Raw genomic sequence first — 27,492 nt, 5'->3', positions numbered from 1 at the left:
TAGGCATACACCTACATATACAGACATTTATACATATTTATACATATATATGCCTATATGCATATATATATACTGCTGTATACATTTTTTGGTTGTTTTGCTGTTGTTCCAAATTGCATAGCAATTACCAACAGGTCCTTTTTTTGTGTGTACTTTTTAGTGCCATCGTTTATCTTCATCAAGCTGTATATATTTTACCCTCATTTGGTGTTACTGTTCCCATCACCAAAAATAACAAGTGTCTACTATCTAGAGGGTGAATCATTCTCTTCCCCACTTCCATCCCTTATAGCCACTAATGAACATTAAAAAAAAAAAAAAAAAAAAAAAAGACCTGTTGTCGTCGAGTCGATTCCGACTCATAGAGACCCTATAAGACAGAGCAGAACTGCCCCATAGGGTTTCCAAGGAGAGTGGCTGGTGGATTAGAACTGCAGACTTTTTTGGTTAGCAGCTGAACGCTTAATCACTGTACCACTAGGGCTCCTTAATGAACATCAGTTTCTCTATATTTACTTGTTTATATCATTTCATAAAAGTGAGAATGTACAATATTTGTTTTTGTGTGTGTGTGTTTGACTTATGTCATTCAACATAATGTCCTCCAGATTCATCCATCCTCCGAGATGTTTTGGGAGCTCATTTTTTTTCTTTATCATTTTATGTAGGTACCACATTTTACTTGTCCATTCATCTGTTGATGGGTACTTAGGTTGTTTCCATCATTTTCTATTGTGAGAAGTGCTGTGGTGAACATAGGTGTGCATATTTCTGTTTGTGTCACTTCTACTAGATCCCTAGGGTATATATCTAGGAGTGGAATTGCTGGGTCAAATGGCAGCTCTACCTCTAGTTTAAGGAACCACCAGATGGTTTTCCACAACAGCTATACCATTTTGTATTCCCACCTGCAATGGTGCAGTTAGTAATTTATCTGTTCTCAATAATTTGGTGAGTGCACTAACTTGTCTTGGATTGACTGGCAAATAACTATTGCATTATATGCAAGAAAAGGACTTGATAAAAAAAATGATGTGCTTAAAAAGGTGGAATCTTTTAAAACTTCCTTAAGAGAACAAACAAATCAATGGCTTGTGATTATACTTTGTCCATTTGTTGAAACAGATACAAAAAGGTAGGCACTTGTTCCAACTCTGTGATCAGTTAGTTTAGGTTCCTGTTGCATTGAGAAGAAGCTCACTTGACTCTTAAAAGCTTCCTGTAACCCACCTAACCTTTCCTCCCACATGTTTATTACAGAGAGGTCATTGTTGTAATTGGTTGAGTATCAACAACCTGATAATACCAAGCATACATTGATGCTGTTTTCCAAATAAAACTCCCACTGCATTCCCAAGCTTTTGAGCTACTGAGAAGATTCTAAAAAGCATGAAAGTTGGGTGAGGGAGTTTGAAGTCTCTGGAATCCAGTGATGTTTTGAAGCCGATTCTGAAAAGGTGTGGCAGAAATGAAGCACTGGTCACTGATCCTGACTCTACAGTCTGTTCTCCAGCCACAGGGTTTTGCCTTCTCCCTCCGTTAGCACAGATGTCTCCACACATGGAAAAGGGCAAAAGACACCTTAGATAGTAAATGAGGGTGTTTCAAAGAATATGAACTACTAAGTCATCTATACCCAATGACTTGGCAGGAAGTAGAATCATCACCTCCTTTTAGAGTCATAGTATGTCTGAAATTGTGTCTATTCTGGTAAAATAGACAGTCATTAACATGATTCACATTTTTCCAGATTTAGAAATAACAGATAAATTATCTATCATTATCCTCTCCTACTTTTACCTCATTTTTTAAAACGATAAAACAAGTTTATACAAATAACTACCCTCTATTTTTTTAATTATGCTTTACGTGAAGGTTTACAGAGCAAATTAGTTTCTCATTAAACAATTAATACACATATTGTTTTGTGACATTGGTTGCTAGCCCCGTGACACGTCAACACTCTCGCCTTCTCAACCTTGGGTTCCTCACTTCCATTTGTTCAGTCTTCCTGTCCCTGTCTGCCTTCTCGTCCTTGCTCCTGAGCTGGCGTGCCCATTTAGACTGTTTTTATTGTTGATCTACATGTGTTATTGTTTGTTTTATAGGCCTGTCTAATCTTTGGCTGAAGGGTGAACCTCAGGACTGACTTCAGGGCTGAGTTAAAAGGGCATCTGGGGGCCATATTCTCAGGGTTTCTCCAGTCTCTGAGAGACCAGTTAGTCTGTGTGTATGTGTGTGTGTGTGTGTGTAAGTTTGAATTTTGTTCTACATTTTTCTCTCAGTCTGTACAGGACCCTCTTGTGATCCCTGTCAGAGCAGTTCAGTGGTGGTAGTCAGGCACCATCTAGTTGTGCTGGACTCAGTCTGGTGAAGGCTGTGGTAGTTGTGGTCCATTAGTCCTTTGGACTAATCTTTCCCTTGTGTCTTTGGTTTTCTTCATTCTCCCTTGCTTCAGGCTGGGTGGGACCAGTAGAGTACCTTAGATGGCTGCTCACAAGCTTTTAAGATGTTACTCATCAAAGTAGAATGTAGAACATTTTCTTTATAAAATACTTTATGCCAATTGAGCTAGAAGTCCTGTGAAACCACGGACATGTCTATGAAGCTTCCATGACCTTGCCTTGGTCAAATTGTATGAATAGCTACCATTTCTTAATCATTTACCAGGTACCCATACCTATGCTAAGCATGATCAATACCTTATCTAATTTAGCATCTAGAACAGCACTCTGAGTTAGGCATTACTTTTTCATGAGTTTACAGATGAGGAAATGGAGCCTTAAAGAGCTTAATTAATTTGCCTAAGCTCACACTGTTCAGATGTTACTTGCAAATATTCATTTGAGTTACCTCTGCACCCTGAAAATTCGTAATTGATGGCTTCTGGATGGACTTGCTGATGACAACCATACACATATTAAAATTTGCTTCCATCTCTACATATATCCATCAGATAAAGACATGAAGTCAGATGTTACACTCTTGCTGAAAAATCATTTTCATGCCTTTAGTTTTTCCAGAGAATAATGTGTCATGAATATTTTAATTAATAATAACTAATAACATTTTCTCAGCACCCATGAAGTATAATTCTGAACACACGATTTGTGACAATAAGAGATTTCTTTAACATTAAGTAAATTTCCGTTCCTTAGATGGCAGTTGCTTTTAGTTGCTGTTGAGTTTGTTATAGTTCACGGTGACCCCTTGCTTCTATGCCATCCCCATGATAATCTCCTGCATGCTTAAATCCGTTGTTGCCTTCCAACCTAGGGGTCTCATTTTTCAGCACTATTTCAGACAATATTCTGTTGTAATTCACAGAGTTTTCGTTGGTTAATTATTAGAAGTAAATTGTCAGGCTTTTCTTTCTAGTTTGTCTTAGTTTGGAAGCACCAATGAAGCCTGTCCACAATATGTGCTGGTATTTGAAATACAGGTGATGTAGCTTCCAGCATCATAGCAACATACAAACCACCATAGTATGATAAACTAACAGATGTGTGGTGGAGTTCCTTAGGAAGTAAACTTTATTTTCCACACCAAGTAAGATGATGTTAAGGTGTTGAAGAAAGCTGCCAGCATGGAATGGAGAACTTGGTACAGAAGACTTTCTTGAACACTTGTGTTCTTTCCAATGAATTGTAGGTAGGGGTAGAGCAATGCAACTACCTAGTGAATTTTGTCTTAATTAAAGGGACACCAAGTTCTTCCTTCTTACTCATATTTAGAGGTCTAATTAGCTCAGAACTGTATAACTGGCAGTACAGACACTTATCAAGTGGTAGCTATGTGCTGGGGCCTGGGGATGATACAGGGATGATGTAGTAATCTATCAGGAGAGACTTAAGCACAAGAGGTAGATGGACTTCAGAGCCAGTGCTGAGAAAAATTCTAGGCAAGTTCTTTAACTCAGATCAGATAAAAGAAATTCAGCCTAGGTCTATGCTGTGTAAACTTGTGCATTTCTCTAATTCTGGATTTTTACACTTGCTTTTTGCATAAAAGCTTGTTGGAAATTAAGAAGTAAAGGTCATACTTCATCAACCCTTTTCTGAGATTGACTGTGGAAGGAAGGTCAGTGTGAACCCTGTGGCCTCGTGGGGTTACAAAGTGGTCATGACCAGGTCTGTAATGCCACTAGAATCTTGGAAAGCTCATGATTTATCAGAATAAATCATCTAGAGCTATGCTGTCCAACAAGGTAGCCATGCATCTCAGGTGGCTATTAGGCACTTGAAAGGTGGGTAGGGCAAGTTGAGATGTGCTTTAGATGTAAAATACACAGTAAATTTCAAAGACTTAACATGAAAAAAATAATAGTATCTAATTAGTATTTCTGATATTGAGTGCCCATTGAATGACGATATTTTGGATATACAGTGGCTTGAATACTTAAGCTGTTAAATTAATTTACTCTGCTTCTTGTTACTTTCCATAATGGGACTACTAGAAAGCTTAAAATTATGTATATTATTCAAATTATATTTCTATTGGAGAATGTTCACCTAGAGTCTACATACCCTCACTGGCATAGGGCTTTTTAAAGGCATTTGCTTGGGGAAAAGAATTTCTCTTTTACACTTAAAAGGACGTCACAAATAGCAGAGGGACAACTTGAAGAAAGGCTCTTTCCTCCTCATCTTCCCCAACTGCTAGCCAGGTAATTCTGTAGAAGGTTTAAAATATGATGTATATAAATCCAGATATTGTAGAAATCACAAAAGAACAATATTTGGAAGAATTAGTAAAAGCAAATCCGAGAATTTAGAAAATTGGCGAGGGACATTAGAAATCACATTTTTTTTTTTTTTTTCTTAAATCTGTCAGCCACAACTTGGTCAAGGATTTGAAGCTACTTTTTGCGTAAAGAAAAAAAAAGAAAACATAGAATTTTCCTGGTCTTACCGTAACTTCAATGCTGTTGGTTTCAAAAAACATTTAACTTAAACAATTATGATTAGAGGTTTGGTATTTAACAAAGATTCCCATCAGATGATACAAGCTCTGGCCCTGTGCATACGCAGACATGTGTCATTCACTCTGTTTCCTTAATGCTCAAAGGAGGGAGTAGAACAAACAGTCTCTATGTTTGTTTTTGATTTAGACTTTCTCTGTTCCTACATGCACTATAATCTACATTTATAATAGTTTATAAGTACATTAACTGGAATGAAATTTCTGCTCTCTCATATTATTGCTCTTCACAAAAGATATCTGACTCAATATTTTCCTTTTCCTCAGAAGAGCTGTGTTTGCTCAATTTTGATCTATAGCCAAGGAAAAGTTCCATAATGTATAGATTAAAAAGTTTGAAAGAATGATTTTTACTTCTGCACTTAGTATCTAACAGGACATATTTTCTTTGCTAAGAAAAAAGGGAATTTGACTATGTACCCTAAAATTATTTTCAGCGTTTTTAGAAATAGGATTTGAAATTGATTGAGAAAATGAAACAAGAGACTACTAGAGTCATAAATAAAATTTGTAAGTAAGTAAAATTATGTTACTTCATTATTTTGGTTACTGGTCTAATTCTGTCATGTAAAAAGATACTAAAATCATTTTTACATTTTAAAAGTACTATGGGATTCATGCAGTGGAAAATAAATCAGTTGCTAAGCTGTATGTATATGAATTTCATCTTCTGCATTAATAATAATTTTAGACTTTGATATTAATGAAAAAACAAACAAACCCCTTGTCGTTGAATTGATGCCAACTCATAGCAATTCTATAGGAGAGAGTAGAACTGCCCCATAGGGTTTCCACAGCTGCAGCCTTTACAGAAGGAGACTGCTGTGTTTCTGTCCTGAGGGATGGCTGGTAGGCTCGAACTGCCGAACTTTTGGTTAGCAGCTGAATGCTTATAACCACTGTGCCAGGTCTATAAAAAAATAAAATGTTGTTATAGCTGTAATTTCGTTCCTTAAACTCTGCCACTTTTTAAATGTAGGCGTTAAACTCGTGATTCAGATGCCTACGACATTATGCTTTTGTCATTCCTTATATATTATATACACATAAAAAGAGAAAATATATTAGCTCCCTGGTAAAACTGTGATTCTTTGTAATTTTAAATATGCACCAAACAAAATCTTCTTTGAACAGAGATTTGTGAACAGTGTGACACATTTTGATAGCTTATGATCATAACAGTTTAATTAAAAAAATATTAAGATGACACGTCCAATGTTTTCTAAGAGTTTTTAAATGTTAGTGAATGCCCAAAGGAACGTTGCTGCCTGCCTGTTCCAGCTGTCTGGTTCTAACTTGCTGAAATTACTAAGAGGACTCATAGCAGAGTAAATCGAGGGATTGTACCTGGCTAAGTTGCTTCAAATTGACGATGAAGGGCTTCACCCTGGTACCTGAGATTGGGTGCGCGTTCTACTACATCTGTGCCAAGCTTTGAGTTATCTGTATAACTCAGAGGCCAGGCCTAGTATATTAGCCTGAACTGAAATAGTTTTGTCAGTTATAACTCTTTGGAAAATAACTAAGTGATAAAATTAGAATAAAGACTGAGAGGGTTAATCTGAATTTACTGTTGATAAAAGCAGGGAAAGCCTGATCCAACATACAGGAGTTGGGCTCTGTGGTATGGCCCTTCAGATTCACTGTCAGAGAATAACTAAGATTTGAGGATGGACTTGTAAATAGGAAAACAGTCCCCAGGAATACAATTACTCCAAGCAAAGCAAAGGATGTGATATACAAAGTCCAAAGATTTGACAAGGAAAGAAATTGGTCTGTTCAACAATCTCTGGCATGTCAGTTCGGGTTGGTTGGTTGTAGGGGAGTTCGATGCTGAATCCCAAATCTGCTTGTGGTTTTCAGGAGCTGTGTTGACCCACTAAGCCCATTAAGGTTAACGTTAGATAGTTCCTTAAGTCAGAGAACACAAAGGGTGGTTAACCATTGGGCTGGCCTTGTGCTGGTTCTGGTCAGTTTTGTGAGAAGGGATTGCTCAGGTTTCTTCTTCTGAAGCCAGGCTCACTCACTGTCTTATAGTTTCTTACACCTTCCAGGCGCAAGGTTACTAAGCTGGCTCATGGGCCTGTGGGCAAAGTGAAGCAAGAAGGTTTCCATTGTCACAATCAAAGTGGGAGTTTCTTGTGGGCTTCCTGGGAAACAGCCATGTGAACAAGTAGATGAGTCAGCTGAGGTAAAACCGGCGCAGGGAGCCAATGGAATGTGATCAAGTCTTAAAAGGAGTATTATCACAAGTCCTGTTACTGGGATCCTATCTGTAGATGGGTCAGCCAGTCACTCCAGATCTCAGTTTGGTTCTGGGATTCTCTGATCTAGTTGTCTATATCAAATAACAGGGCAATCAAGGACATCTCCACTTTAATTGGAGTCATGGAAACAGTCACCCTGCATTATTAAAGCAATGCAACATTCTCAACCACCTTACCTAACCCTAAGGAAATGCATCTGGACTTTTAGGATATGCTTTTCAAAGATTTTTCTTTTTGGTCTTTTCTGTTTATTTGGTTATTTATAATGCCTTCATCTACTCAAGCATTCAGGGAGCAGTGATGGGGTGAATGGCTTGTACAAAACATAGTAGCATTTACTGGAGAGTAGAAAAGATGTGTAAAGTCTAATCTCTCCTCTCAAGGATTTTAAAATCTATGCCGAGGAAAAGTGCCATCAGTCACAATAGAGTACTTGTTATCAAAGTGGTGTTAAGTGTAAAGGAGTTGAATAACGATTTGGGCTGGTGCAGTGAGAAAAGACCTCAGAGAAAATAAGCAAAATTTGAGCTGAGATTTGACAGAAGGAGGTGGGGCAAAGTGCTTTGTGGTCAGAAGGAACTGGATGTGAAAAGCACGGAGAGGTGGAACTGCCTGCAGTAGTTCAGGAAGAGACAGTAAGGACATATGGCCTGAACACAGAATCAGAGGGAGAGAAACATCTGGAGAGATAGGAAGAGACGGGGGCGGGGGGTAAATTAGGGCTTTAAATATCAGGCGACAGATTCAAATTGTATTTGTTTGTTTTTGCAACGGGGAGCCACAGAGCAAAGCGACTTGCTCTGTTTGCCAGATTAGGTAGGTGCAGCTATCAGTGCCGGGAAGGATGAATTGAGGGTAGTGAGCCTGCTTAGAAGTGATGGCAATGCTCCAGATAAAAGATGATGAGAGCCTGGTTAAAAACAAAACAAAAACTGGTGGGACCGAGGATTACAAAAGGGAGGGACCTGATTTGAGAGCTATCTTGGAAGTGCGACAGACAGGATCTGATCATCAAAAGATTATCTGTGGGGAAAAGACCGAGGGGAGGAGGAGAAGTCAAGACAGAGTTGGCCATTCGCTAAAAGGGTCGCTGAGAGGGTATATTAAAACTCTTTCAGTTCTAAATGACAGAAAATGCCACTCAACACATCTTAAGGAAAAAAAGAATGCATGAGGTGGGGGTTAGGTGGGAGGAAATTGAAAAGTCCAGGAGTAGAATGTGGCTTGGATCTTGGCATTAGAAATATGCCACTGTGCCTGATCTTTCTTCATCTCTTGGCTTTCTTTTCCTCCATGTTGTATTTATGTTCCCGCCCTGGGTAATGGCAACCAGGCTGACAACAATAATTCCAGCCCAAATTCTTCTCAGCTTCAAGTCCAGCAGAAAAGAGAGGCATCCCTTCCTTTCTTCCCAAATTTTAATTAGATCACCTGCTCAGCTGTGAACTAATCCCTGTGGTCATGGGTCTCAAGCTCTGATTGGTAGGCTTGGGTCATGCTCTTTGAACCTCATGGGATCCTTTTTTCAACTGGGATCCTTTTTTCAACTGGGATCCTTTTTTCAACTGGAAAATGAGATTTTACTGACCAAAAACTTGCAAATCTCATTTACAGTTGGTAAAACCATTAATTGAAGTAATAAAATACCAAAGAAAGGAAAGTTTGGGTGGATGGGTGAGAAAGGAAGAGGGAGGTGGTTAGAATGGTTTGCACCTTTTACTTTGGATAACATTGTAATTACTAATAATTATCACTATAATTATTTATCATACATATCCAGACCCTCATTCCACCAAAAGCAGCCAATATATAGTTTTGACAGTGTACGATGCTTAAGATATTGTGTTGGTATATATTTAATTTGATCCTCAACATTATTTTATTACTTTATTTACTGTACTTTTGATGAAGGTTTACAGAACAAACTAGCTTCTCATTAAACAATTAGTACACATATTGTTTTATGACATTGGTTAACAACCCCACAACGTCAACACTCTCCCTTCTTGACCCTGGGTTCCCTATTACCAGCTTTCCTGTCCCCTTCTGCCTTCTAGTCTTTGCCCGTGGGCTGGTGGGCTTCTTTAGTTTCATTTTGTTCTATGGGCCTGTCTAATCTTTGGCTGAAGGGTGAACATCAAGAGTGGCTTCATTACTGAGCTAAAAGGGTGTCTGGGGGTTATACTCTCTGGGTTTCTCCAATCTCTGTCAGGCCACTAAGTCTGGTCTTTTTATTTTGAGTTAGAATTTTGTTCTACATTTTTCTCCAGCTCTTGTCTGGCTGGGACCATTTATTGAGATCCCTGTCAGAGCAATCAGTGGTGATAGCTGGGCACCACCTAGCTGTACTGGACTCAATCTGGTGGAGGCCATGGTAATTGTGGCCTGTGAGTCCTTTGAACTAATCTTTCCCTTGTATCTTTAGTTTCCTTCATTCTCCCTTGCTCCCAAAGGGGCGAGACCAGTGGAGTATTTTAGATGGCCACTCGCAAGCTTTTAAGACCCCAGACACTACTCACCAAAGTGGAATATAGAACATTTTCTTTATAAACTATGTTATGCCAATTGAACTAGATGTTCCCCGAGACCATGGTCCCCACAGCCCCCAGCCCAGTAATTCAGTCCCTTAGGGAATTTGGATGTGTCTATGGAGCTTCCATGACTTTGCCTTGCACAAGTTATACTGACTTCCCCAGTATTGTGTACTATCTTACCCTTCAAGAAAGTTACCACTTATCTATTGTCTATCTAGTGTTTTCCCATCTCCCCCTCTCTTCCCTAGCAACCATCAAAGATTGTTTCTTTTTGTGTGTAAATCTTTTCATGAGTTTTTATAGTAGGGGTCTCATACAACATTTGTCCTTTTGTGATTGACTTATTTCACTTAGCATAATACCCTCCAGATTCATTCGTGCTGTGAGATGTTTTACAGATTCATCATTGTTCTTTATTGTTGCATAGTACTCCATTGTGTGTATGTATCATAGTTTGTTTATCCATTCATCTGTTGATGGGCATCTAGGTTGTTTCCATCTTTTTGCTATTGTGAACAATGCTACAATGAACATGGGTGTGCATATGTCTATTTGTGTGACGGCTTTTATTTCTGTATGATATTTCTATTTCTAGCTTTCTAAGGAAGCACCATATCACTTTCCAAAACGGTTATACCATTTTGCATTCCCACCAATGGTGCATAAGAGTTCCAATCTCCTTGCAGCCTCCCCAACATTTGTTATTTTCTATTTTTTTTTGCCAGTAATACTGGGGTGAGATGGTATCTCATTGTGATTTGAATTTGCATTCCTCTAATGGTTTTTTTAATGGCTAGTGAACGTGAGCACTTCCTCATGTGTTTGTTAGCTGCTTAAATGTCTTCTTGGTGAAGTGTCTGTTCATTTCCTTTGCCCATTTTTTAATTGGATTATATGTCTTTTCATTGCAGAGGTGTTGGATTTTCCTGTAGATTTTAGAGATTAGACCTTTGTCAGGTTTGTAATAGCCATTTTTTTTTTTTCCCCTAGTCCGTAGGTTCTCTTTTTACTCTTTTGGTGAAGTCTTTGATGAGCAAAATTGTTTAATTTTTATATAATCCCAGTTATCTAGCTTATCTTCTGGAGTTTGTGTGTTGTTAGTAATGGTTTGTATCCAATTAATGTTGTGTATTAAGGCCTCTAGAATTGACCTTATTTTTTCTTCTATGATCTTTATACTTTTTGGTTTTATAGGTCTTTGATCCATTTTGAATTAGTTTTGTCTGTGGTGTGAGGTATGGGTCCTGTTTCATTTTTTGCAGATGGACATCCAGTTTTGCCAGCACCATTTGTTAAAAAGGCTGTCTGTCCCCATTTGATGGACTTTGGCCCTTGTCAAAGATCAGGTGACCATAGGTGGATGGATTTACATCTGGGTTCTTAATTCTGTTCCATTAGTCAATGTGTCTGTCGTTGTACCAGTACCAGGCTGTTTTAACTACTATAGTTGTTTTTCTTCTTCAATAGTGCTTTACTTCTCTGAGGCCTCTTTCCTTTGCATATAAAGTTAATGATTAGTTTTTCCATCTCTGTAAAGAATGTTATTGGTATTTGGATCTGGATTGCATTGTATTTGTAAACCACTTTCAGTAGAATTGTCATTTTCACAACCACAATGTTATTTATTGTATAATGTTCTAGGCACAATTCTTACACTTTCCCTATTCTCACAAAATCACAGAGGATTTATACTTTAAAGTTAAGTGCAGTTCTGAAACACTTAGGCAATACTGATATAATTCTGTTACATGGATTTTACTGAGATATGACATAGTAAGAAGAACACTGGACTCCAAAAGTACACCTTCAAGTTCTAATTCTGTCATATTCTTAATAGTGTAATGTTGGGAGAATCCCTCATGTTCTTCACAAAACTATGGGAAGAGTTGGACTTCATAAGAAGGGTAAATCTAAGGCAATGCTTCAGTGGGTTGATTTGAGAAGGGGGAAGTATATCCAATGGTGAGCTCACTTCCCAGCTGCGGATCAGGGTTGCAAGTTGTTAAAGTCAATGAGGCCTGAACTGGGGCACAGCTTCCATGGAAATTTATGGGATTTTGTATGGAAACATCCAGTATTCTCCTATTTTCCCTTATACACCTTTTCAAGAAAGGTGTATAAGGCCTATTTTTAAGAAAGAAACATTGAGCTATATGTAAGCATACTTTGCAAATGGTAAAGCACTCTATAGGCATATGGTGACCTTGTTGTTATTTTACAACCTGATCCAAGAACAATTAGCCTTCCCTCATATAAGATGAACTAACATACTTTCCCTTTTTCCGTCACATCAGCCTAAAAAAGCCAGCCTTTATATTGTTTTTGGTAGACAATCTTTATATAATGAGAACAGGAAGAAAACAGTTCGAGCCACTGGGTAATGCCTAGTTATTACATGAGAAAGATGCCAATCCTTGAGGTGATACAAACTTTAGAATAGAAAGAATATATACTATGGAGAGAGAAAGTAAAGAGTATACCCATATTCTTTTGCTCCTTTTTCTTGTCAGGAATCAAAATAAGCCAAACGGATGGAGAATTTCATTAAAATTAGGGAATGTGTTTGGTCAAAAAGAAAGAACCTGCTGATTCCATCATTTTAGTCAATTTAGTGAAAATGTCAGGCAAGCTGGTATTTGGCTTCAGGTTGCCACAGTCAAAAATCTATATAGGTATTAGTAGTAAGCCTTGAGGGTTTGATGAAATGTGGAGATGACTCAAAAAACTGTAGATAGTGGATCCTTAGGATTTTGGAATCTGTTATTCTCTCTAACATAGCAAAAGCTAAACATGGCTTGAATGCCTGGTATAAAGTAATAGAGAAGGAAACACAATTTCTTCTCCATAGAAAAAAGAATATCTCCTAAGTAATGACTGCTGCCTGTGGGCAGATTAAAGAAGGAATTAGTTAATAGAATCTTTTGGAAAAAAAAAAGTTGATACTGAATTTTGATAGCATCTTTTAAAGAATTTTTCCATATGTATCAAAATCAATAAGTTTCCTGGCAGAATTCAGTGGCATATTACTTAAAGTTACTTTGATAAATATTAAAAAAGAAAAAATTGCCTTCGAGTTAATTCCAACTCATAGCAATCATACAGGACAGAGGAGAACTGCCCCGTAGGGCTTCCAAGGAGCAGCTAGTGGATTCGAACTGCTGACCTTCTGGTTAGTAGCTAAATGCTTAACTACTGCACCACCAGGGCTCCAAATATTAAAAGCATACCAAAATATATTTGTTCACTTATCAAATTTGCTGAGATATTTTTTAAAAATAATACCAAATGCCCATGAAGACTCCTTGAAATGGAAAAGCTTGTACTACAATTAGGAAGTGCAATTTGGCAGTGAGCATGAAATGTTTAAAAGTTTTGGAATCCCTTAGAACTAGATTTTCTTCTGTTACAAATTTGCCTCAATAAACTAATGTGTAAAGATGAAGGTACTTATAAGAGCAAACCAAAATTAAATATCACTGGAGGGGAACATTTCTGTTCACTTGATGCAATAATATGCAGTATTAAAAATCACAATAAATGTTGAGTTTATGCTGAATTTTCCAAGTATAAAAGTAGGTAATTAAACAGGATATAGAGTACAGTGGTATAGAATATAACAACAACAACAACAACCATTGCCGTTGAGTCAATTCTGACTCATAGCAACCCAATAGGACAGAGTAGAACTGCCCATTAGGAATATACAGTGAACAGAAAAACACCAGAAATACTGGAACGGCTACCTCTGGGTAATGAGGAGTTTTTATTTTCCTTTGTTTTACTAAAACTTCTTAAATTTTCTAAAGTGTTCATGTTACTATTGTAATTAGAAAATGAATACTGTAAATATTTATTCTTAACCAGTCAGTTTTTTCTGTTTATACTCCTGACCTCCAGCTGTACACCTTTGGCCTTATGCTAGCCTTTCTCTCAGTTTAGCTCATTTACTTAGTATTTTACTCACATTCCAAAGTGTTCTCCTTACAAACACACCCAAAGAGGAAAAAAAGGACTAAGGTATCACCAAAGCAGAATCCAACACTTTTCTATCCTACTTCGTTGTCTGTTCTCAATAGTCTGGAATTTTCTGTCAGCTTCTACCTCTCATTGGCAAAATATTGTGCTTATTTTTCATTCTAAATCCCCAAATCCTCACAAATTGCTGAGGTTTGACAATTGAAAGTCCCTTGAGACAAGGGGATATCTTTCACAGGATGAAAAGGGGGAAAAGAACTCTGAATAAATGCTTTTGGGTGCTCTGTTCATATTTCCTTTTACCCCTTACAATTTATCAATGTTCTCGATCTTTTGAGAATGTAAATGATTTTCTAGCATTTTCCTAATCAGCTCCACCTGCTGGTGCTAACCTGTGTTCCTTCGTGACCTGTACCCTGGCCTCAAATAATGTAGGCACTTTCCTCAAAGTGTGACCTCTTTTTCGTATTTTCATATTTCTGCATCATTAGTTCCTGGCATGAGAAGAAGTAGAGTTAGGTCTGTTTTAGAGTATTTTCTTTTGACCTTAAACTGTGTTTAATTTGAGTCACATTTAATTGCTTTCAGGTAAACAGATGAACAATCCTAGAAAATATATCTCAGAAGAGTACACTGAGGTTAGGGCTTGCAGGGAGAAGCTGCCAATTACCTCCTTCTTGGGCCTCTGGAAGGTTAAACTTAGCAAGAATCCACTGTTTGGAGAACAGGATATTTTACTTGGGAATTCAGCAGACAATGACTCAGATTTTGAGTTTCTTGGATCTTTTATGACACTTGACAAGCAGGTATGAGGCCCCCACCTACTTTGCAAAGTGTAGCTAGAGGTCAGTCGATTATTTTTCAGAAGCTTCTTGTTCTTGCTTGAGATCAACTGGGCAGTCCTGGCCATAATTCTGATAACTTCTCATTCGGGCATCTCCCAGTGGGCTTTATAAGCTGGCCACTTCCATCCTCACTCCTGAAATGTCCAAATCAATGCAGAAATACTTATTGGCAAATCCTTTTAGGAACAAGAACAAGAAAAAAAATCATAGCAAGTGAAAGTTTTGAAGGAGCATTGATACTTGGAACACAGGCTGTTTTTTCTCTTAGGAGCCCATTGATAATAATCACTTATTCATTTTTAACATCCTTTTGCCCCATAGACTGTAGAGCCAGTAGTTGGCTGTGAGCTTGATACCGTTGGCTGGATTAGATTGTGCCTGGTTAGATAGCAAGAGGAAGGTGCCAATAAGCTGGGAAAGAAGCTGTGTTTCCCAGTGTTTATTCTTTGATCTTACTCTTCATGTTCTCAGCCCTTTACTTGAAGAGGAAAAAAAAAAAAAAAATCTGTTATAGTCAATCCAAAGCTTCCTTCCTGGTTAGTTTCCCAGAGATTTGGCCACAACAAATTTCTCTAGACATATTTCTTTGGCATATGGTACATTAGCAAAGACAATTTACACACACACACACGTGCACACACATGTTCAACTCTTGGTTCACTACAGATTCCAAGATCATAAATCATATTGAGTCATGTCTGCTAGCAATTCATTACAGACCTTTCCTTCACATTCTCTCTGTCTAGGATTACCCTGGATTTTTTATTAAAATTTGCAAATATGAGTGCGAGAGCAAAAGAGAACCCAATGTGAAGAGCTGAAGGTGTGGTACTTGAATCCTAACATAACATTCTGTCACCTTTTGAATATTTAGTACAATCTCACACTCAATCTGTAGTTCTCAGATATTGTGGATTCTGAATCTATTATCCACTTGAGTACTTTTATCTCTAGGTAGATAACAGAGCTTATTGTAATTATTGAAATATAGGAATTCTTTTTGTCCTTTTCCTCAAATTTTTGAATTGATCTTCCAAAACTAAGCTTATTTTTGCTCATGTGAAAGTGTCATGGATTGAATTGTGTCCCTCAAAAATACCTGTCAACTTGGCTGAGCCATGATTCTCAGCATTGTGTGATTGTCCACCATTTTATGTGATTTTCCTGTATGTTATAAATCTCATCACTATGATGTATTAAGACTGAATAGTGGCATGTTATATCGATGAGGTCTACAAGATTAGATAGTGTCTTAGCCAATCTCTTTTGAGATATAAAAGAGAGGAACGAGCAGATAGAAAAGGGGACCTCATATCACCAAGAAAGCAATGCCGGGAGCAAAGCGTGCCCTTTGGACCTGAGGTTCTTGTGCTGAGATGTTCCCAGACCAAGGAAAGACTGATGACAAGGACCTTCCTCCAATGCTGACAGAGAGAGAAAGCCTTCCCCTGGAGCCGGCACCCTGAATTCGGACTTCTAGCCTACTGGACTGTGAGAGAATAAACTTCTCTTTGTTAAAGGCATCCACTTGTGCTATTTGTTATAGCAGCACTAGATGACTAAGACAGAAAGTAATAAAGAGAAACACAAGACCCAATTATTTCTGAATTCTTCCTTACCACATCTACAGCTATCACCCAATCTTTCCTTATTTATTAGTGAAGAGGAGGGGTAGGTACTGCTGGTAGATGAATTCGTTAGAACTATCTATGAGTGCTCACTAGAAATGATAACAACAAAGTTAACCAATCCCAGATATCTTTGGGTCTACCCAAAGTACATCTTTATATATTTGGATCGTAGGGTACTGGTTTATCTCTTAGTTTGACATAAAAAATCCCTGAAGTTTGCTTAATATTGTTATAACATTTTTTCTTCACTTTTTATGATCATTTTGCACAATAAGTCCACTTACACTGTCATTCTGGATGCAACATTTTCTCTTCCACTGCCACCTGGTTTTCTACTAGAAACAAATACCCCCTTTAACCTCTGCTGCTTTCTAAATCCTATTGTGTTTAACTTTGCCTTTTGCTTTTTTGTGTGTATGGTTAAAGAGATATCACAAAAAATTGGCTGTTTCAAGCAGTTTAAGTGTACAATTCAGTAACAGTAATCGCCTTCACAATGTAGTACAACCATCACCAGTACCCATTTAAAAAAATTATCACCCCGTACATAAATCCAGTACCCCTTAACCCTTTTGTGACCCAATTATTTTCTGCTTTGAATTTTTTTGTTGCTATCATGTGTTTTCATTAATGGAAGCATGCTGAATCATTGTGCCTGAATTTTTGGTAGGTCATATGGATTTTTTTTTTTCTTTTCCCCTCCCACAAGCCTACCCTAAGTATTTTGTGGTACATAAAAATTCAGACACCTCATACAATACCTTGTAAAATCAGTAATTTTCAGCATATACCCATTTTGGTTTCAAACAGTCATAATGGACCCTACATTGTGGCAGCACACACCATCAGTGGTGCAGCAGCTTCCCAATAAACCCCAGAGGCTGAAAAAGTAAATGGTCACTATACATACTGTTGGGCACAAATTAAGCAATAACTCCCTGCCCTTCCACCTCTCCCCTGACAGACACTGATAAACTTTTGTCCCTATGCATTTTTTTTCTAGACAATTCATATAGGTGGAATCATACAGTATTTGTCCATTCATGTCTGACTTATTTCACTTAACATAATGTTTTCAGGGTTCGTTCATATAATAACATGCATCAGACCTTCACTTTTCTTTACGGCTGAATAATATTCTATCGTACGTAGGTACCACATTTTGTTTATCCATTCACCTGTTGATGGAAATTTGGGTTGTTTCCACCTTTTGGCTGTTGTAAACAAATGCTGCAATGAACACTGAAGATTTAAATGTCTATTTGAATCCCTGTTTCCAAGTCTTTTAGGTATCCATCCGGGAATGGAACTACTGGATTATGTAGTAATCCTATGTTTAATTTCTTGAGGAACCATCAAACTTTTTGCCACAGTGGCTGCATCATTTTACATCTCATTAACAATGGATGAGGGATTCAATTTTCTCCAACATTTGTTATTTTCCATTTTTCTGACAAGAGCCATTCTAGTGGGTGTGGAGTGGTATCTCATTGTGGCTTTGATTAGCATTTCCCTAATTACCAATGTCACTGAGCATGTGCTTGTTGACCATTCATGTATCTTATTTGGAGAAAAGTCTATTTAAGGACCTTGCCCATATTTTAATTGGGTTGTTTTTCTTTTTGTTGTTGAGCTGTATAAATTTTTCAGACATTCTGAATATTAAGGCCTGGTATATATTTACCATATTAGATCCTCTTTTCCTTTTGTGTGTGTATATATATATATGTTATATTTTCTTTGTGGCTACCATCCAAACATTATAACTACCTTGTTTATATTGATAAAATTTAACTTCAATAATAAACAAAGATTTTATTCCTATGTTGCTCCTCCCTCCCTTTATGTTGTTGTTATCACAAAGTACGTCTTTATATATTTGGGGCCCAATAAGAAAACTTTGTGATTCTTTTTTATGCATTTGTCACTATAAATCATTTGTGGCACAACAACTAGCATTACAAATAAAAAACACCATAAAACTTGTCATTATACTACTCCGTAAAATTACCTTTGTGTAATATTTTCTTTTTTATTTATACAACTTTGAGTTTCTGTTTAGCATCCTTTCCTTTCAATCTGAAGGACTGTCTTTAGCATTTCTTGTAGGGCATTTCTTGTAGGGCATTTCTTGTAGGGCAGGTCTAGTTGTAATGAACTCCCTCAGCTTTTGTTTAACTGGGAATATATTCATTTCATCCTCATTTTTGATGGATAGTTTTGCCAGGAATAGAATTCTTGATTGAGGATTCTTTTCTTTCAGCACTTAAATTTGTCCTTTTACTGCCTTCTGGACTACAAGTTTTCTGAGGTGAAATCTGAACCTAACCTTCCTACTCAGGACCTTGTGTGTGACAATTTGGTTCTCTCTTGCTGCTTTCAGGATTTTTCTTTTTACCTTTGATTTTCAAAAGTTTGATTATAATATGTCTTGGTGTGGATCTCTTTGCTTTCATCCTACTTAGAATTTGCTGAGCATCTTGGATTTGTAGATTCAAATGTTTTTTTAAACCTGTAAAGTTTTCTGCCCTTATTTCTGTTATTTTTTTATTGTTATAAAAATATGTATTACAGGATTTTTGCCAATTCAACATTTTTCAAATGTATAATTCAGTGACACCAATTGCATCAATCATGTTGTGAGGTTTATTTTATTAAACCATAATGTGTTTGTCACAGTCCCTAATGAATATTGTTAAGTTTTACCTTACATATGGTGTTAACTATTTTTAAGATCAACTTTCCTAAGTTGGGAAACCCTGGTGGCATAGTGGTTAAGTTCTATGGCTGCTAACCAAAAGATCGGCAGTTTCAATCCACCAGGCGCTCCCTGGAAACTCTGTGGGGCAGTTCTGCTCTGTCGCATAGGGTCGCTATAAGTCGGAATCCACTCGAAGGTAACAGATTTTTTTTTTTTTCCTAAGATGGGTCCTTCGCCCTTGGTCCTTTTCTGTCTGGTAGTGCCAATGATACCTCTCGCTCTAGCACATCTTTCTCCTTGACTTGATTTCTGGGTTTGAAAGGAAGAATATTTAAGAAGAGGTCTACAAGTGCAAGATGGAAGTAGAAACATTAAGAATAAAGGAAGGCACACAATGTATAAAATACCTATAAGGGAATGTCTTACGTATTTGTTTCACATTGAGTCAAATACATACAATATTCCCAATACCCAAAGGCGTATATAGTGAATATTTAGCACTTTATTTTATATTTGACAACATCTTATCTCCTTTTGCAAGCTTGTTATGAATCCTTTGGCTTTTCTTTATTTGGCTCTGGAATCTTCCAATTCATTAAAAGCCCCATTTAATGAAATTCTAAGGAAATAAATGCAGTGGCAGCAGATATATTCCTCTTTAGTCCTCCCCCACACTGACATGGTGGGTGACTTCATGAATATTTATTCAATGTTATAGCTGTGGGATTTTATGTTTATATTTTTTTCTTTTCACCTAAAATGAAAATTAGAGGAGGCAGATAACACAACAATTAGGAATCAAATGTCCCAGTGTATATAGGCATCTTTTTACAGTTCAGCAAATTACTTAGTCCTGCAAAGCCACAAATAATGTTGTTTCACTGTAAAGTCTCTTAGATTCGATTGATCTCTTGAACACCACCAAAGGAACCTTTCTATATTAGCACTGTACTCAAAGTACAGATTCTTTGTTTCATGTTAAAATTTTCAGCCTTCATTTTTATGCAAAGATGTTGGTTTTCATAAGTTGAGGAATTGATTAGAACTACGCTGTGTGGCTAGCAAAATCTGAGGTATACATTTGGTTTCCCAGTGATATCATCTTATCTACGTACTGATCTATCTACCAGTAATCTATATGTAATGGGCTGTTTGAATCAACTAACATCAAACTTAGCTAATTAAATTTGTTATAACTTGCACATTGTCATTGCTTCATAAAATATGAAACTATGGGCAAAATTTGAGTATTTCGTCAACTCTCTCATATGCTGCAGAGGTCCTACTTTTCTGGCCCTCCAATCCAAGCTAGCCCTCATCGAAGTAAGATATTAAATGCCTTGTTTTAATAAAAAAAAAAATTTAAAGAGACAATAAATAGATAAGTGGTAATGTTGGTGAAGGGTAAAACCGTACACAATACAGGGGAAGCCAGGACAACTTGTCCAAGGCAAGGTCATGGAAGCTCCATAGACACAGCCAAACTCCCTGAGGGACCAAATTCCTGGGCTGGGGGCTGTGGGGACCATGTTCTTGGGGAACATCTACCTCAACTGGCATAACATAGTTTATAAAGAAAATGTTCTATACGCTACTTTGGTGAGTAGTGCCTGGGGTCTTAAAAGCTTGTGAGCAGCCATCTAAGATATTCCACTGATCTTACCCTGTCTGGAGCAAGGGAGGATGAAGAAAACCAAAGGCACAAGAACTAATGGACCACAGCTACCTTAGCCTCCAATAGAATGAGTCCAGCACAACTAGATGGCACCTGGCTACCAACACCAACCGCTCTGATAGGGATCGCAATAGAAGGTCCCAGACAGAGCTGGAGAAAAATGTAGAACAAAATTCTAACTCACACACACAAAAAAAGATCAGACTTACTGGCCTGACAGAGACTGGAGAAACCCAGAGAGCATGGACCGTGGACATCCTTATAGCTCAGTAATGAAGTCACTGCTGAAGTTCACCCTTCAGCCAGAGACTAGACAGACCCATAAAACAAAACAAGATTAAAAGGGCATGACAACCTAGGGGCAACGATGAGAAGGCAGGAGGGACAGGAAAGCTGGTAATGGGGAACCCAAGGTCAAAAAGGGGAGAGTGTTGACATGTCATGAGTTAGCAAAAAAAGTCACAAAACAATATATTTATATTAATTATTTAATGAGAAACTTGTTTGCTCTGTAAAGCACAATAAAATTTTTTTTTTTTTTAATGCCTTGTTTTGGGAATTAGGTAAGTGTATGTAGACTGGCAGCACTTGACTCAGACCTAGGTCCTAAGTGTAGTTCATCTTCTTACTAGTGTATGACTTCCTAAAGTTACCAAAGCTATCTGAGCCTCAGTTTGCTCATCAGTAAAATGAGATTAATGATATCATCTTTGCAGGATTTCTCTGAGAATAAAGCTGGCCTATGATAAATGATCAATAACTAGAAGTGATTCCCATAATTTTCAAACAGAAATTAACAGGTAGTCCCAGACTTACAATGCATCTGAGTTATGACAAACTGCATTTAGATCACAAGATTTTTTTTTTTTTTTGGTATATTTTATCTTTAGTACATCTTCCCGGGAGGAATTTATGAGAAAATGTATGCAGGATTTGGAAAAATTTCCTGAGTTATGTGAACACACTCCACACATTTGATCAGTGTAACATGATGGAACAGATTGGTGAAAAAATGGTCCATATGGCAAGAACCCCCCACGTGTCTGTCAGTTTGCTGTACTGCGGGGGCTTGCATGTTGCTGTGATGCTGGAAGCTATGCCACCGATATTCAGATATCAATCAGCAGGGTCACCTATGGGGGACAGGTTTCAGCTGAGCTTCCAGACTAAGACAGACTAGGAAGAAATACACAGAAGTCTATTTCTGAAAAGAATTAGCCAGTGAAAACTTTATGCATAGCAGCAGAACGTTGTCTGATATAGTGCCAGAAGATGAGCCCCCCAGGTTGGAAGACACTGAAAAAGCTACTGGAGAAGAGCTGCCTTCTCAAACTAGAGTCAACCTTAATGATGTGGATGGAGTCAAGCTTTCAGGACATTCATTTGTCAATGTGGCATGACTCGAAATGAGAAGAAACAGCTGCAAACATCCATTAATAACTGGAACTTAGAATATATGAAGTATGAATCTAGGAAAATTGAAAATCATCAAAAATGAAATAGAAAGCATAAACACTTAATTGCACTCATGAGGAACCTTTACATAGATCAAGAGGCAGTTGTTTGAACAGAACAAGGGGATACTGATTGGCTTAAAGTCAGGAAAGGTGTGCGTCAGGGTCGTATTCTTTCACCATACCTATTCAATCTGTATGCTGAGCAAATAATCTGAGAAGCTGGACTGTATGAAGAAGAATGGGGCATCAGGATTAAAGGAAGACTCATTAACAACCTGCATTGTGCAGATGACACAACCTTGCTTGCTGAAAGTGAAGAGGACTTGAAGCACTTACTAATGAAGATCAAAGACCACAGCCTTCAGTATGGATTGCACTTCAACATAAAGAAAACAAAAATTCACACAGCCGGACCAATAAACAACATCAGGATAAATGGAGGAAAGACTGAGATTGTCAAGGATTTCATTTTACTTGGATCCACAATCAACAGCCATGGAAGCAGCAGTCAAGAAATCAAAAGATGCACTGCATTAGGTAAATCTGCTGCAAAGGACCTCTTTAAAGTGTTGAAGAGCAAAGATGTCACCTTGAAGACTAAGGTGCGCCTTACCCAAGCCATTGTATTTTCAATCACATCGTATGCATGTGAAAGCTGGACAATGAAGAAGAAAGACCGAAGAAGAGTTGACACCTTTGAATTGTGGTGTTGGCGAAGAATGTTGAATATACCATGGACTGCCAAAAGAATGAACAAATCTGTCTTGGACGAAGTACAACCAGGATGCTCCATGGAAGCAAGGATGGAGAGACATCATCTTACATACTTTGGACATGTCATCAGGAGGGATCAGTCCCTGGAGAAGGACGTCATGCTCGGCAGGGTACAGGGTCAGCGGAAAAGAGGAAGACCCTCAAGGAGGTGGATTGACACAGTGGCTGCAACAATGAGCTCAAGCATAACAACAATTGTCAGGATGGCTCAGGACCAGGCAGTATTTCGTTCTGTTGTGCATAGGGTTGCTATGAGTTGGAACTGACTTGACGGCACCTAACAACAACAACAACAACAACAACAACAACAAACATCGACAACCTACACATTAGTGAGCTGAAAGGTACTGGTATCGACCATTTTTGAACTGGACAACCATATGGTCTACTATTCCAGGGATGACAACTTGAAGAGAAATGGTGTTACATTCATTATCAAAAAGAACATTTCAAGATCTATCCTGAATTACAGTGCTGTCAGTAATAGGATGATATCCATACGCCTACAAGGAAGACCAGTTAATATGACTATTATACAAATTTACCCACCAACTACTAAGCCCAAAGTTGAAGAAATAGAAGATTTTTATCAGCTTCTGCAGTCTGAAATTGATCCAACATGCAATCAGGATGCATTGATAATTACTGGTGATTGGAATGTGAAAGTTGGAAACAACAAAGGATCAGTAGTTGAAAAATATGGCCTTGGTGATAGAAACAATGCTGGAGATTGCATGATAGAATTTTGCAAGACCAATGACTTCTTCGTTGCAAATACCTTTTTTTCGCCAACATAAATGGTGACTATACACATGGACCTCACCAAATGGAATACACAGGAATCAAATCGACTATATCTATAGAAAGAGACGATAGAAAAGCTCAATATCATCAGTCAGAACAAGGCCATATGCAAATTCAAGTTAAAACTGAAGAAACTTAGAACAAGTACAGGAGAGCCAAAGTATGACCTTGGCTATATCCCACCTGAATTTAGAGATCATTTCGGGAATAGATTTGATGCTTTGAACACTGATGACCGAAAACCAGACGAGTTGTGGAATGACATCAAGGAGATCATACATGGAGAAAGCAAGAGGTCATAAAAAGACAGGAAAGAATGAAAAGGCCAAAATGGATGTCAGAAGAGACTCTGAAACTTGCTTTTGAATGTCGAGCAGCTAAAGCAAAAGGAAGAAATGACGAAGTAAAGGAACTAAACAGAAAATTTCAAAGGGCAGCTGGAGAAGACAAAGTAAAGCATTATAATGACATGTGCAAAGAGCTGGAGGTAGAAAACCAAAAGGCAAGAACATACTTGGCATATCTCAAGCTGAAAGAACTGAAGAAAAAATTCAAGCCTCGAGTTGCCATAGTGAATGATTCTATGGGAAAAATATTAAACAACTCAGGTAGCATCAAAAGAAGGTGGAAGGAATGCACAGAGTCATTATACCAAAAAGAATTGGTCGACATTTAACCATTTCAAGAGGTAGCATATGATCAGGAATTAATGGTATTGAAGGAAGAAGTCCAAGCTGCACTGAAGTCGTTGGTGAAAAACAAGGCTCTAGGAATTGACAGAATACCAATTGAGATATTTCAACAAAGGGAAGACGCTCTGGAGGTGCTCACTCATCTATGACAAGAAATTTGGAAGACAGTTACCTGGCCAACCTACTAGAAGAGATCCATACCTATGCCTATTCCCAATAAAGGTGATCCAACTGAATGCATAAATTATCGAACTATATCATATCACGTGCAAGCAAAATTTTGCTGAAGATCATTCAAAAGCAGCTGCAGCAGTATATTAACAGGGAACTGCCAGAAATTCAGGCCAGATTTAGAACAGGATGTGGAACCAGGGATATCATATCATTGCTGATGTTAGATGAATCCTGGCTGAAAGCAGAGAATACCGGAAAGATGTTTACCTGTGTTTTTTTGACTATGCAAAGGCATTCGACTGTGTGGATCATAACAAATTACGGATAACATCGTGAAGAATGGGAATTCCAGAGCACTTAATTGTGGTCATGAAGAACCTGTACAGAGATCAAGAGGCTGTTGTTCAGACAGAGCAAGGTGGTACTGCATGGTTTAAAGTCAGGAAAGTCATGCATCAGTGTTGTATCCTTTCACCATACTTATTTTATCTGCATGCCGAGCAAATAATCTGAGAAGCTGGACTATACGAAGAAGAATGGGGTATCAGGATTGGAAGAAGACTCCATAACAACCTGCGTTATGCAGATGACACAACCTTCCTTGCTGAGAGCGAAGAAAATTTGAAGCACTTACTGATGACAATCAAAGACCACAGCCTTCAGTATGGATTACACCTCACATAAAGAAAACAAAAAATCCTCACAACTGGACCAATTAGCAATGTCATGATAAACAGAGAAAAGATTAAATTTGTCAAGTATTTCTTTTTACTTGAATCCACAATCAACAGCCATGGAAGCAGCAGTCAAGGAATCAAAAGACTCATTGCATTGGGCAAATCTGCTGCAAAGGGCCTCTTTAAAGTGTTGAAAAGCAAAGATGTCACCTTGAACACTAAGGTGCACCTGACCCAAGCCATGGTATTTTCAATCACATCATATGCATGTGAAAGCTGGACAATGAATAAGGAAGACCAAAGAAGAGTTGATGCCTTTGAGTTGTGGTGTTGGCGAAGAATATTGAATATACCATGGACTGCCAAAAGAACAAACAAATCTGTCTTGGAAGAAATGCAACTAGCATGCTCCTTAGAAGCAAGGATGGCGAGACCGTGTCTTACATACTTTGGACACATTGTCAGGGGATCAGTCGCTGGAGAAGAACATCATGCTTGGTAAAGTAGGGGGTCAGGGAAAAGAGGAAGAACTTCAGTGAGATGGGTTGACACCATGGCTGCAACAGCAGGCTCAAGCATAATAATTGTGAGCATGGTGTCGGACTGGGCAGTGTTTGGTTCTGTGGTACACAGACAGGGTCACTACAAGTCGGAACCAACTCAACGGCACCTAACAGCAGCAACAACACTGAATTTAGAACTTGATATCACTGATGTGGACCAGCTCATAGATCATGAAGAAGGGGAATTGACAGATCAAGACTTAGTGGATTTTGAAGAGAAAAGAAATACAGAAGAAGAAAGAAATAATGAGGGAGAGGAAGGAGAGAAGTTGTTAAAAATTTCACAGTGAAAGGATTAGCTGGAGTTTTTTTCTAAACTAAATGAGGGGCTTCGGTTGCTTGAAAATATGGACCCAAATGCTGATCACTTTGCTAAAGTCATAGGTAGATTCAGGAAGTAGTGAAATGCTAATGTGAAATAAATGAAGAAAAAAAGAAAAGGACCATACAGACGAGTCTCGCTAATTTTCTGACTAGAAATGCTATCCCCAGGGAGAACCCAGAAGATCCAAAACCTTCCACAAGAAAGTTATTACCATGTCATATAACTCTTGTTCATCGTCAGAGTAAATTTTTATGATTTGTGTATTTTTTTATGTATGTATTAAAATATATCTATAATTATGTAATGTTTCTAGCTTCAAAGACAAATAAAGATCAGATTCGTAAAGATACTGATAATAAAGGGCAATAGTAATAAAAACTAAAAAAATAATAATAAGGTATCCTACTTACGTCAAAACTGACTCATGATGGAGTCATTGGAACAGAAGCCTGTCATAAGACCGGGACTATCTTATTTTTATCTGTATTTTTGGAATTTCTTTCTTTTTGCATTAAGAAGGACAACAGGGAAATGGGGTCCCCTGTAGTAGAGTTGACATAACGCCATGTTGAGTGTTGTTAGTTCTGTCTTGAGGTGCTTCCAGCTGAGATTCTGAGAGCTGGCAGAGGAAAGCTCAAATAAACACAGCTGCTCCCGCTCTCCTTCTGAGGTGGTGTGGCTGTCTGCTCTGGTCTCCCTTTATAATGAACAGACTTCTGGTACACGGCAAGTGTTTGAGATAAGGGCAAAAAGTCACAAGAATACTTACGTACCACACCTAACATTTATAGGCTGGAAGGTGCAAGCTCATGAGCAAATAGCTTCGTGCACAAGATTGAGAAGAGCCATCCATCCTAAGCAGAAGCAATACAACAATGAGGAAACACCTACAAGGGAAGATCTTGTGGTTCTCACCTCATTAAACTTTAATAGACAGAAAATAATTAGATGACTGGCAAGTGTGTATAGAGCCTAAAAAAGAGAAAAGCCAGGAGTGACCCTTATGAGGGCATGGAGCATCCATTTACTATGTGTATGCTCTGTCAGTCATTATAAGATACATTATATCCATTTAAATCTTAATAACATCCCTGAAGTATACTTACTATTATCCTTAATGAGGAACATTGCAACTGAAAAAAATGTGGCTAACTAGACTAGTCAGTTTGAACCCACAGACCCCAGAGCCAGGGACTTTTCATTAAAGTACGCTATGATAGTGTGTTGTAGGGAAAAAAATCACAAAGTTTTGTAAAACAAAAAGGAAGTTTTATTTGGCATAGATTCAAAAACAGAAAAACGGGAAGTAGACGGGCATGTTGCTAGAGCCATGTCTGCCTGAGTCTGAGGAAATTATAGGATAGACAGACGTGGGAAAACAGACATGCACGCTGCCACAGCTATGTCTACCCGAGTCC

Source organism: Loxodonta africana, chromosome 24 (assembly GCF_030014295.1).
Source record: "Loxodonta africana isolate mLoxAfr1 chromosome 24, mLoxAfr1.hap2, whole genome shotgun sequence".
Taxonomy (NCBI): domain Eukaryota; kingdom Metazoa; phylum Chordata; class Mammalia; order Proboscidea; family Elephantidae; genus Loxodonta; species Loxodonta africana.
The sequence above is the reverse complement of the archived record's forward strand: the minus strand, read 5'-3'. Positions refer to the sequence as shown.